At 42.6% G+C, this 11,379-nt stretch overlaps 1 pseudogene; it reads right to left on the minus strand.

Moving 5' to 3' along the window:
• Positions 1-2,656: 2,656 nt before the first annotated feature.
• On the minus strand, positions 2,657-10,486 carry LOC119310662 (annotated as a pseudogene).
• Between the last annotated feature and the right edge of the window lie 893 nt (positions 10,487-11,379).

An 11,379-nucleotide genomic window follows, 5' to 3' on the forward strand; every position in this document is an offset into this window, starting at 1 on the left:
TGATTGCCCATGCATATATGCCCATGTTGCAAATACTTTTGATTATATTTTTTCTATAGTTAATAAACTTTGTTAGATGGTTCTTGGCCTTGACGGTCCTATCTATCACCTGTAGCAAGAAATACAGTCACTACCTTTCGTAGCTACACCCATCTGTCCGCTATCACCCCTCATGTCCCTCACCGAACGCTCACCTTTCACCTACAACACCCACACAGTGGGGTGGTCCTGGTTGATACAATTTTTGTTGTGACTTTACATTGTTTTTGCCCTTTTCTTTTCTTTTTATGTATTTTTACTTGGTTGTTTTTCTTTTTCTCCCCTTATGTATATTTTATCATACTATACACAAAATATTTCCAAAATACTTTTGTTCAATTTTAACTTTCACGCATTTGACAAAATAGTTTGCGTAAATAAAAATTGCTAACTCATTTGAGAATATCTAATACAACTGAAAATTTATTTTACTATTCTAAATAAAATGTTCTTGTACTATCAAAACCGATTGACCTATATAGAAAAAAATCATTTATTTTCCAAAAATCATTTATCTATAAAAGAAATTTCATGAATTTAAATATAGTGTTCATATATTTTAGGAACTATTCATATAATTATTAAAGTGGCCATGATTTTAAAAAGATATTTACATAAATTTGAAAAAAACATATATCAAGTAAGACAGAAAATACACTTGAAAAATATTATCTGTATTTAAAAAATAGCCATCACAGAAAAATATATTAATTGTGCGTTAAAAAGTATCCATCATGTGTTTAAAATATGTAAATTATATGATAAAATGTCATGTATAATGTTTATTTTATAAAAAAAAAGTAAGTGAAAGTAAAATAAAGTACGAGGAAAAGTAAAAAAAGGAAAACAAGAAAAGGGGAAATAAAGAAAACGAAAACTAATAAAAGAAAATCAAGAAAAAATATAATGCAAAAAAAAACACAAAAGAAACCAGACACAAAAACCTGCCAAAAACAAGGGAAATTATGAAATCGTAAAAAAAAATCCGGGAGGAAAAGGAACAAGAGATCTAGCGTATGAACCAGAAAGTAACCAATTCGTGTGTGCTTATCGGGCGATGGCTGCTCTCAGTTTTTCTGTAGGCGTGTGCTAGCTATTGATCGGTACAAGTGATATATAGTATTTGCCTCCCAGTGGCGGGTCTGTTAAAAGAGTTTTTCGAAAAGGGTGTACAGATGTGTCACAACCCACCTTGAGATCTCCCAACCTTCTATATATTATAGCAAAAAATTGTAAAACAAAAGGAGACATGTTTGGCCAAAAAATCATATAAAAAGTTAGTTATTGGCCAACCTTGGCCTAAAAACATGGATCTGTTGCTAGTTTATTTGCTAGCAATGGCTACTAATTCAGTCTCTCTATCTTAAGAATGAAATAAATACTTGATGAACTAGAAATTGGATAATGCCATCAGCGTGTTTTGATGCAAGCTAGCATGCAGAGTGATTTAGAAGTTAAATATAGAATGTATCAAATAACAAAAATTAACTTGAAAATATTATCATGTATTTAAGAAAATAATCATCATATATCAAAAAAGTGTTCAATGTGTATTTATAAAATGGGATAATTGGATTTATACCCTTAGTTGTGTCCCCCTCGTCAGAATTGCCCATAGTTTCTAAAAACACATGGTCTTGCCCAACCCACTTTGGCGTCTTGTGCTTTTGCCCTTTAACCGCTTGACCGTCAATTTGAAAACTTCATAAGTAATTCATACTAAATCCGAAAAATGCAAATAAGATACCAAATGTTCGGAAAAAATCACATGTATGTCAATGTCACTTGCATTCATGACAAAAGTGTTGGTAAGTGCCCATCCGAATTTTAGCTCTTATGATACCACCATGAACAGTAAAATCTAAAAAAAATAGTTGGTGGCAAAGAATGACAAATATTTTAAGTGCTTGACAGGTTTCATCAGGGAATGACATTCATGGAAAAAAGAACAATTAACACTCGAAAATAGATTTTTTTTTTGCCACGACTTCCATGAATGTATTTAGTTATCTCGTTCTATTTTCAACGATTGTGGCATATTATATTTTTCTATTTTTCTTTAGCTTTTAGCGAGCTTATTCTGGAACGCAGTCTTTTCGGTCACTTTGCTTAATAAAGAAGCTGCATGCATCACTCTGATACAGAGGCCGGGGATAATCCTCCTTTTCTAAAAAAACATAATTAATCAAACAAACAACGTTTATACATTTCGAGAGTATGCACATACAGAGAAACTGGCAAAAACTGCTTAGTAGAAAATTATCATGTGCTGATGGACGAGAGTATATGCATACGGTTAACTCACAAAATGGATAAGCAAAACACTATAGAAGCATCATGCTAGCTACATCTTCTTACATCTACCATGCATGATGGAGCATCAAAGTGCGCTGATCTCATCATGCATGCTTTATTAACTAGTCAAGATTTCAAGCTTAAGAACAGAGAAACTCAACATATAACAAAAGAATAATCAATTAATCTGCGGCACATGAATTGCTGCCTTGTTCATCACAATACAATCAACAATATCTTGCGTGTTCACGACATACATCAAAGCTACACTAGCTAGCTAAGTATAGCATTGAGCTACACAATCTTCTATATCCTGCATCATCTACTGGCTGAAGAGTTCGCAGTCTTCCAAGGTACATTCGGCCCTCACGTGGTGGAACGATCCACTCTCAGGGGAGACAATAGTTGGCGCTGGCGTGGGGCATGCCACAGCCGTGTCGTCGCAAAAGCTGAGCAGCTCATCCAACGTGCACCGGAAGGCGTCGTCTTCATCCTCTGCGGCGCCAGTGCCTTCTTGGACTTTGCCGTCGAGGTTGCCGGGGAAGAACCCATGCGCCACCACAGCGTCGTGGAGCTCGGGAAAATCTTGAAGCATGTCGTCGGTGAAGAACCCGCCTGGATCCACGCTGCCGTCGTCCACTGCTCCGGTGGCCAACATCATCTCGCCTTCGTCGGACATGAACCAGCGCCCATACTCGTGAAGCATCCCGGGTTGTTGGACGATCGGCGGTTCCTGGCGGCGTGGGGTCTGGGGACGTGGAGCCTCCGGATGTTGGACGTCGCCGGCCTTCCTTTTCCTAGAACCGGGAGCATTGATTACCTCGTCGTATGTCGTCTCGCTCCTGTGACGAGAAACGCAGACCTTGCAGAGCACGAGGTCGTCTTGCTTGTCGTCGGCGTAGAGGCCGTACTCGGCCATGCACCATCCGATCCTGATCTTTTCTTTCTCTCCCGGCAACTTCTTGACGTAGCTGAGGTTTCGTCTATGGCCTACGAGTTTACCTTGGTTGTCTAGCACGGGGATCCCGCCCTTCTCCGAGTGCCAGTAGTAACCCTCGCCCGCGTCGGCCACGGCGCGCTGCCGCCTCCCGCCACCGCGGCCGCCTTTGTTGGTCTGGTGACGACGGGCAGGGGTGAAGAAGTACCAGACGCCCCCTTTCCCGTCGCCCTTGTCCGTTCCTTGCGCGTGTTGATACATCTCGACGAGGTCGCCGGGGGCGGCGGAGTAGGCGTCGGCCTCGTGGATGAGGCGGCTGGCGAAGAAGGCCTCCGGTCCGGCGGCGATCCGTGGGCGGAGGAACTTGGTGATCAGCTCGTGCTCGGCTGGGTCGAAGGCGTAGCCGGCGGGAGGAAGGAGGTTGCCGTCGGCCATCGCAGAGCTAGCTAGGTACGCAGTAGCTAGGGCACGAGATGGATGGATCGTGCGTGTAACCCTGGCTGGCCTGGCTAGCTACCTGCTTGCCTTGCCTGGGTACGTAGCTAGCTTAGGCTTAGCTTATATGGATAGGAGTTGTATGTATGACCGGCCCTACGTACTATCGACTACGACCCGAAGATGGAACGCGCGCAGCAATCCGAACGTAAAATGGAATATGCATGTGCGCGTCTGTTAGATCGTGCGTGTAACCCTAGCTGGCCTGGCTAGCTACCTGCTTGCCTTGCCGGGTATGTAGCTACTCCCTCCGTCCGGAAAACGTATGACCCAAAGAAATAAGGATCAAAACGCAGCAATGATCTACTCCTAGTCCGTAGCTAAAATGGATCCAGTGTGATCATGCATGCATACGCGGCCAAAGCAGCAAAACCATAGCTTCTCCGCACAAAAGAGTAGATCGAGGAAACCGGCTCACTCAATCTCGGTGCGGTGCTTTCCACACTTGCATGCATTGCACAAGCTTATGCCATCCCGGCCGATCCGCGCCTCCGAGCTAGTGTAAGGCCTCACTCCCAAGAAAATCGGAAGGAGCGCTCGTCCTCGCATGATCACGGTATCACACCGTCACACACCTCAAGATTTGCGAAAGGAATAGGCTCATCGGTCAGACAACGCAGCTTTAATGTATGCAGCTGGCCCACATTGTCCCATCATGTCGTTCCATGGTAACAGCGCTTCGTCAGGACATTACCGAGCGTACATTAATTCAAGCTACAGTGCTTTGAAGGTTGTCTGGGTCGGCCTGGGGCGTATAGTATTCCTGGCGCCACCGCTGTATGCATGCATGCATGCTTATTCGCCACAGCAGCCGAACCAGACCCGTTCCGGGCGCGCTTGCGTGCTTATTATTTTCAGAATCAATAAATCCTGAACGTGCCACGTTTACGTGCTCATTGCCACTCTTTACGCTCTCGGCTGGTGACGTCATCCCAGCGGCTCGTTCGGGCGAGGGTACTAGTAGAAATCAGAGCTTTGATCCTGAGCAGATCAGAGCATCAGTCCTGGTTTGAGAGGCTCGGACGCCGGCCAGGCCTCGGCAGGCATCTGTCCCAGTTTGGCTGGGACCTTTAGTCCCAGTTGGTGACAGGAGTCGGGACTAAATGGTAGGACACTTATCCTGGTTTTAGATACAAAACCGAGACTAACGTTTTGCCTATATATATCCCCCCCCCCCCCCTCCCCCCACCTCCATCTTCTTTTTCTTTTTGGCCGTGAAAGGGTGGAGGTGTGGGCTACTCTTTTTTTTGCCTGTATATGCACATGAGGTGTTCGATGAAATGCCGGAGCCACACTTAATTAAGCTTTCTTCTCTCCAAGTTCGACCTCCAAGCTACATTTTCTCCAAGATTTGTCTAGGTTTGGCGGTGCACCAACTACACAAGTGTTCTAAAAGGATAGCAACTTCATCGTTTCATCTCTCCCTGCTAGTTTAACTCATTTCAAATGCTCTAGAAGGAGAGTGGTTTGTGGGTTTTACTGGAGGACTGTATGTGGGAGTTCTTTTGATTTAGATGCACAATTTGAGCTCAAATTAACTTCTTAGAGTCTGCGCATGTGTAGGGTGCCGTCCCCGTCCCCGTCGTCACCGCCGTTGATCGCCCTCGTCGATCTCGTCGCCGGCACCACCGTGGTGAACCTCTTGTTCTTATCTTCTTTTTAGAAGAAAAAAAATTCTTACTTGTATGATTTAGATAGCTACGTGTATGATTTTCTTACTTTTATTATTGTTTGTTATAATATAGTGTCATGATTTTGGTATCCGCCCCCGGCGGCTCTCGTCCGGTCTATGATTCGGATGTGGTAATTAACTCTTATAACTATTTGTTTCATTTAGTGTTTATGACAATTATGCCGACCAACTTGATATAGATGTCTTTATCTAGGAGGTATGTGAACCGGAAATTCCAACCGACCCTTTTGTCGAGAGGTTAAATTTAGTTGAAAAAGAAAACAATTATTTGAAAGAAAAATTAAAAATAATTAAAGATGAGAAGATGAAATTGGAGTTGCATGTTGCCGATGTCGTCGATGATCACAAGATCCAGATGGATGTAATGCGCTTGAAGATTAGAAAATATGACATTAATAATGAGGCTTGGTACCAACATGTTGTTTGATCAATTGTTATTTTAGTTGCGATTTTGATCGCATTTGTTGTTCCATTTAAATGTTTTACATAGTTGTATGTTAGTTTCAATGTATGTTTTAATTAGATACTCTAGAAAGCTTTATGTTGTTCTATGAGACCTATGTATGAACTTTATGTATTTATTTTTTCAGTAATAACATTTGATCACTACTGTAGTTTGGTTTTAATGTCTTGATGAACTTGTTTTAATTTGGTAATTTCCCTATTCATGATGTTCTGTAATGGTTTTTGATACACTTAATTATATAATGCACTCGGATGAACCGGCAATGGATGTACGGTGACCGACGCACCTCCGACTACATTACGGGCCTGCATATCTCGATGTGGTTGAGGCAACCAAGCAGAAAGGTTTTATGTATTGTCCATGTACTGTCTAAGGGATTACGAAGGATTAGTCTCACTCGAAAACCCTTCACTACCACCTGCTTGAGAAGGATTTCATGCCACACTATAATGTTTGGACCAAGCACGGAGAAATTGGGGTTATGATGAAAGACAACGACGAAAAAGAGGATGATGACAACTATCCTATGTTCCCTGAATACGGTGATACTGCATCGGGGGAATCTGAAGATCAAGAGGCACCAGACGATGTGCCCGATGATGATCTTCGTCGGGTCATTGTTGATGCACAGAGAGAATGCGAAAGTGAAAGGGAGTAGTTGAAGTTTGATAGCATGTAAGAGGATCACAAAAAAGGGTTGTACCTGATGACCCACAAGTATAGGGCATCAATTGAATCCTTTTGATAAGTAAGAGTGTTGAACCAAACGAGGAGCAGAAGGAAATGACAAGTGGTTTTCAGCAAGTTATTTTCTGTAAGCAATGAAATTGTTGGTAACAGGTAGTTTGATAGCAAGATAATTTGTAACGAGCAAGTAACGGGAATGGTAAATAAAGTGCAGCAAGGTAGCCCAATCCTTTTATGGCAAAGGACAGGCCAAAACGGTCTCTTATGATAAGCAAACCGTTCTTGAGGGTACACGGGAATTTCATCTAGTCACTTTTATCATGTTGGTTTGGTTCGTGTTCACTACTTTGATAATTTGACATGTGGGTGGACTGTCGTGCTGCCAGAACTCATCCACTACCTCACCGTCTTGTTGTATCAAGAAGGCGAGGACATCACCGAGCTGAATGATACGTCCATTTTGCATCATGCTTTTATATCGATATTTATTGCATTATGAGCTGTTATTACACGTTATGTCACAATACTTATGCCTATTCTCTCTTATTTTACAAGGTTTACATGAAGAAGGAGAATGCCGGCAGCTGGAATTCTAGGCTGGAAAAGGAGCAAATATTAGAGACCTATTCTGCACAACTCCAAAAGTCCTGAAACTCCACGGAAGTTATTTTTGGAATTAATAAAAAATACTAAGTGAAGAAAATACCAGAGGGGGGCCACCCACCGTCCATGAGGGTGGGGGCGCGCCCCTGCCTCGTGGGCCACCTGTCAGGCCTCCGATGCCCATCTTTGGCTATATGAAGTCTTTCGCCCTGGAAAAAAAAATTAAAAGCAAGCTTTCGGGACGAAGCACCGCCGCCACGAGGCGGAACCTTGGTGGAACCAATCTAGGGCTCCGGCGAAGCTGCTCTGCCCGGGAAATATCCCTCCGGGAGGGGGAAATCATCACCATCGTCATCACCATCGATCCTCTCATCGGGAGGGGGTCAATCTCCATCAACATCTTCACCAGCACCATCTCCCCTCAAACGCTAGTTCATCTCTTGTATCCGATCTTTGTCTCAAAGCCTCAGATTGGTACCTGTGAGTTGCTAGTAGTGTTGATTACTGCTTGTAGTTGATGCTAGTTGTTTATTTGGTGGAAGATCATATGCTCAGAACCTTAATGCATATTAATACCCCTCTGATTATGAACATGAATATGATTTCTGAGTAGTTACGTTTGTTCCTGAGGACATGGGAGAAGTCTTTCTACAAGTAGTCATGTGAATTTGGTATTCGTTTGATATTTTTGATGAGATGTATGTTGTCTTTCCTCTAGTGGTGTTATGTGAACGTCGACTACATGACACTTCACCATTGTTTGAGCTTAGAGTAAGGCATTGGGAAGAAATAAGGAGATGATGGGTTGCTAGAGTGACAGAAGCTTAAGCCATAGTTTATGAGTTGCTTCGTAAGGGGCTGATTTGGATCCATATGTTTCATGCTATGGTTAGGTTTACCTTAATACTTCTTTTGTAGTTGCGGATGCTTGCAATAGGAGTTAACCATAAGTGGGATGCTTGTCCAAGAAAGGGCAGTACCCAAGCACCGGTCCACCCACATACCAAATTATAAAAGTAACGAACGTGAATCATATGAGCGTGATGAAAACTAGCTTTACGATAATTCCCGTGTGTCCTCGGGAGCGTTTTCCTTCATATAAGAATTTGTCCAGGCTTGTCCTTTGCTACAAAAAGGATTGGGCCACCTTGCTGCACCTTATTTACTTTTGTTACTTGTTACCCGTTACAAATTACCTTATCACAAAACTATCTGTTACCGATAATTTTAGTGTTTGTAGAGAATATCTTACTGAAAACCGCTTGTCATTTCCTTCTGCTCCTTGTTTGGTTCAACACTCTTACTGAAAGCGGCACGACTGTGCCTCTCGCGGAAGTAAATTTGTGCTTCCACGAGAACTAAATACGTGCCTCTCATAGAATGGAAAAAAACATTTTTTTTGGTTCGAGAGAGACTACTATGTCTCTCACGGAAGCAAATTCATACCTCTCGCATAACGAAAAAGGATATTTTTTCCGGTTTCAAGAGGCATGATTGTGCCTCTTAAGGTCGTTTTCCCTAGTTTTCAAGAGGCATAATTGTGCCTCTCGTGAAAGCAAATCCGTGTCTTTCGGTATATTTTTCTCCGTTTTCAAAAGGCACGAATGTGCCTCTCATGAAAGGAAAAAAAAGAAAGAAAACTTGTTTTTTCATATAATTTTTTGGGTCCAAAACTAAGAAAAACCGGAAGAAACCGAAAAGCGGAAAGAACCAAAAAAAATCATCTAAAAAGCCGAAAACACGCGTGAAAAAATAATAAATAAATAAAATTAAAAGATAGCGCCCAGAGAGCAACACGTGACGGCGGCTGAGAGCATGCCACTTGGCGCGCTCACAGCCCACCCTAGATGACCCTTATGGGGCTTCCAGTGGAGTACTTTGTTAGTTGCTCGCGGCAAGAAGGGAAAAAGGACGCCCCGATATGTAAGCTCCTATTTGCTGCGTGAGTCGGTGGCAAACAATGTCAGCGCACCACCTCTTTTAGCTTTATGCTCCAGTTTTTCTACTTCTTTTTTTTTAGCTTTTTGATTTTTTCTTCTCTAAAATAATTCCAAATTTAAAACAATTTCCATATTTCAAAGAAAGAGAACTTTCGAAATATGTTCCAGAAAAATTAGATGTTCATAGTTTAAAGAATGAACATGATTTTGGAAAACAAAATGTTGCGTATTGAAAAAAATTCGTGAATTCCAAAAATATTCATTAATTTTAATCATTGATTCAAAAAATGTTCACCGATTCAAAAGTTGGTTTCAAAAATCTGCATGTTGATGGACAAAATTTAAATCAATGAACAATTTTCTTAATCTGATGAACACATTTTGAATTCGAGAACATTATGAAAATTCAACGAACATTTCTTGAATATTGATGAACATTTTTATAAAATACATGAACATTTTTGGATATGATGAATTGTTTTTTAGTTCGATGAACCAATTTGCATTTTTAATTTTTTTGAATATGTTGAACATATTAGAAAAGTTCCATGAACATTTTAAAAATATGATGGCCGAATTTTGATTGCGATAAACAAAAATTGAATGTTTTCCTAAAACCGAAAAGGAGCAAATATGGGTCGGCCCACTTCTTCGCACGGGGGAGCATGGGCGTTCGCCTGTTCCGCTCGCGCGCGACCTATGCACTAAATAGGAGAACCCATCTTCATCGAGTTGACCTTCCGACTCGCTAAAGGGGCGAGCGAGATGGCAGCCCACGCGCGCCGCAGGTGAAGCCTTTTTTTGTTTTTGGTTTATTTTTGTTTTTGTTTATAATTTAAAATATTCTAAATAAATAAATATATATATATATATATATATATATTAAAAAACACTCAACAAAAAAGTTTTGAAAATGTTGAACAAGTCTTTAAAAATATTGATGAAGCATTCAGAAAAATGTTGAACATGTGTAGAAAAAATGTTGGTCGGGTATTAAAAATGAATTTCTTTACCGTGTATATAAAAATGCTAATCATGCATTTTGAATAAAATGTCGAATAGATATTCGAAAAATGATGATGAAGCATTTGGAAAAAGTTATGTGTGTCTGGCTTCAGGTACATGGGCAACAGCCGCAACTCCGGCTTCTGCGGCTCCTCTTCGTCGGCCTCCGCCTCCGCGTCAAGTTCGGCGAAAAGTGTGCCGGTCGCCACCCGTTCTTATTGAATGAACTGTCGGTATGCCTCGACATAGGCCTCATCCTGGATGGACTCCAGAATTGCCTGTTGTTGCACCATCTTTGTTGCTCGGGCGCTCGTGAACCCCGCCATGGCGTCCTCCATGTCCAGTCGGCGCCAGCTCCTCCTGCGGCTACTCTACGCCGTCCTCCTCCGGAGCCTCCGTGTACTCCTCTGGGTCCACCACTTCCATAGGAATCGGCTGATGCTCCTCTTCCTCCTCCTCCAGCTCCGGCGAGTCTGAGGCAGGCCGGCTACGACGTTAGCATAGCATACTTCTTGTTATTTCGGGCCATGGTGAAGCTAGACGGCGAGGGAAGAGTAGGGTGAAGAGGAAGAGACGTGGATGGGCTCGGGCTGGTGGCACGGAGAGGGAGCAAGTGGACGTGGCTAGGGCTTGGGGACGCTGCTATGCATGTTGTCTATATTTTTGCTGCTCGGGAAAAAATGATGAGTTTTCGATTCTTTTGGATGGTGGAGCTGTTATCGACTCATCTATCTAGATAATTAACCAAACAATCAATCTTTATGCTTTTCGAGACCATGCTTTAGTGTTCACACTATATTCCATATCCCCAAGACCGAAATCGGAGAGTGGGAAGCTAGTATTGTCATGGTCGTCCATGTTTGAGTGTGAGAAATATGTGGGCTGGATAGCCCTATTTATAGGAAAAAATTGGCCATTTTTCGGAAAAATTTAACCCTCTAATGGTCCAATTTTCGAATATATGAATTTTCTAAAAAAAATACCCGAACACTATCCTAAACCGCTCTAAACCGACCATAACCCCCCTAAAGGCCTAAACCCCTCCCAACGGCCGCATACTCGCCTGGGTGGCTGGGTCCACTCGAGCGGCCGAGCGAGCCCCCCGTACCCCCATCGATCGAGGAATTGGGCGGCTGGGCCCCGCAGCCCGCACTCCCCCTGTCAGCTTGTCCCCTCTCCTGCCCGTTCCCCCGATTCCCCTCCCATCCCGTGAGCGAGG

This window comes from Triticum dicoccoides, chromosome 5B (genome assembly GCF_002162155.2).
Source record: "Triticum dicoccoides isolate Atlit2015 ecotype Zavitan chromosome 5B, WEW_v2.0, whole genome shotgun sequence".
Classification (NCBI taxonomy): Eukaryota; Viridiplantae; Streptophyta; class Magnoliopsida; order Poales; family Poaceae; genus Triticum; species Triticum dicoccoides.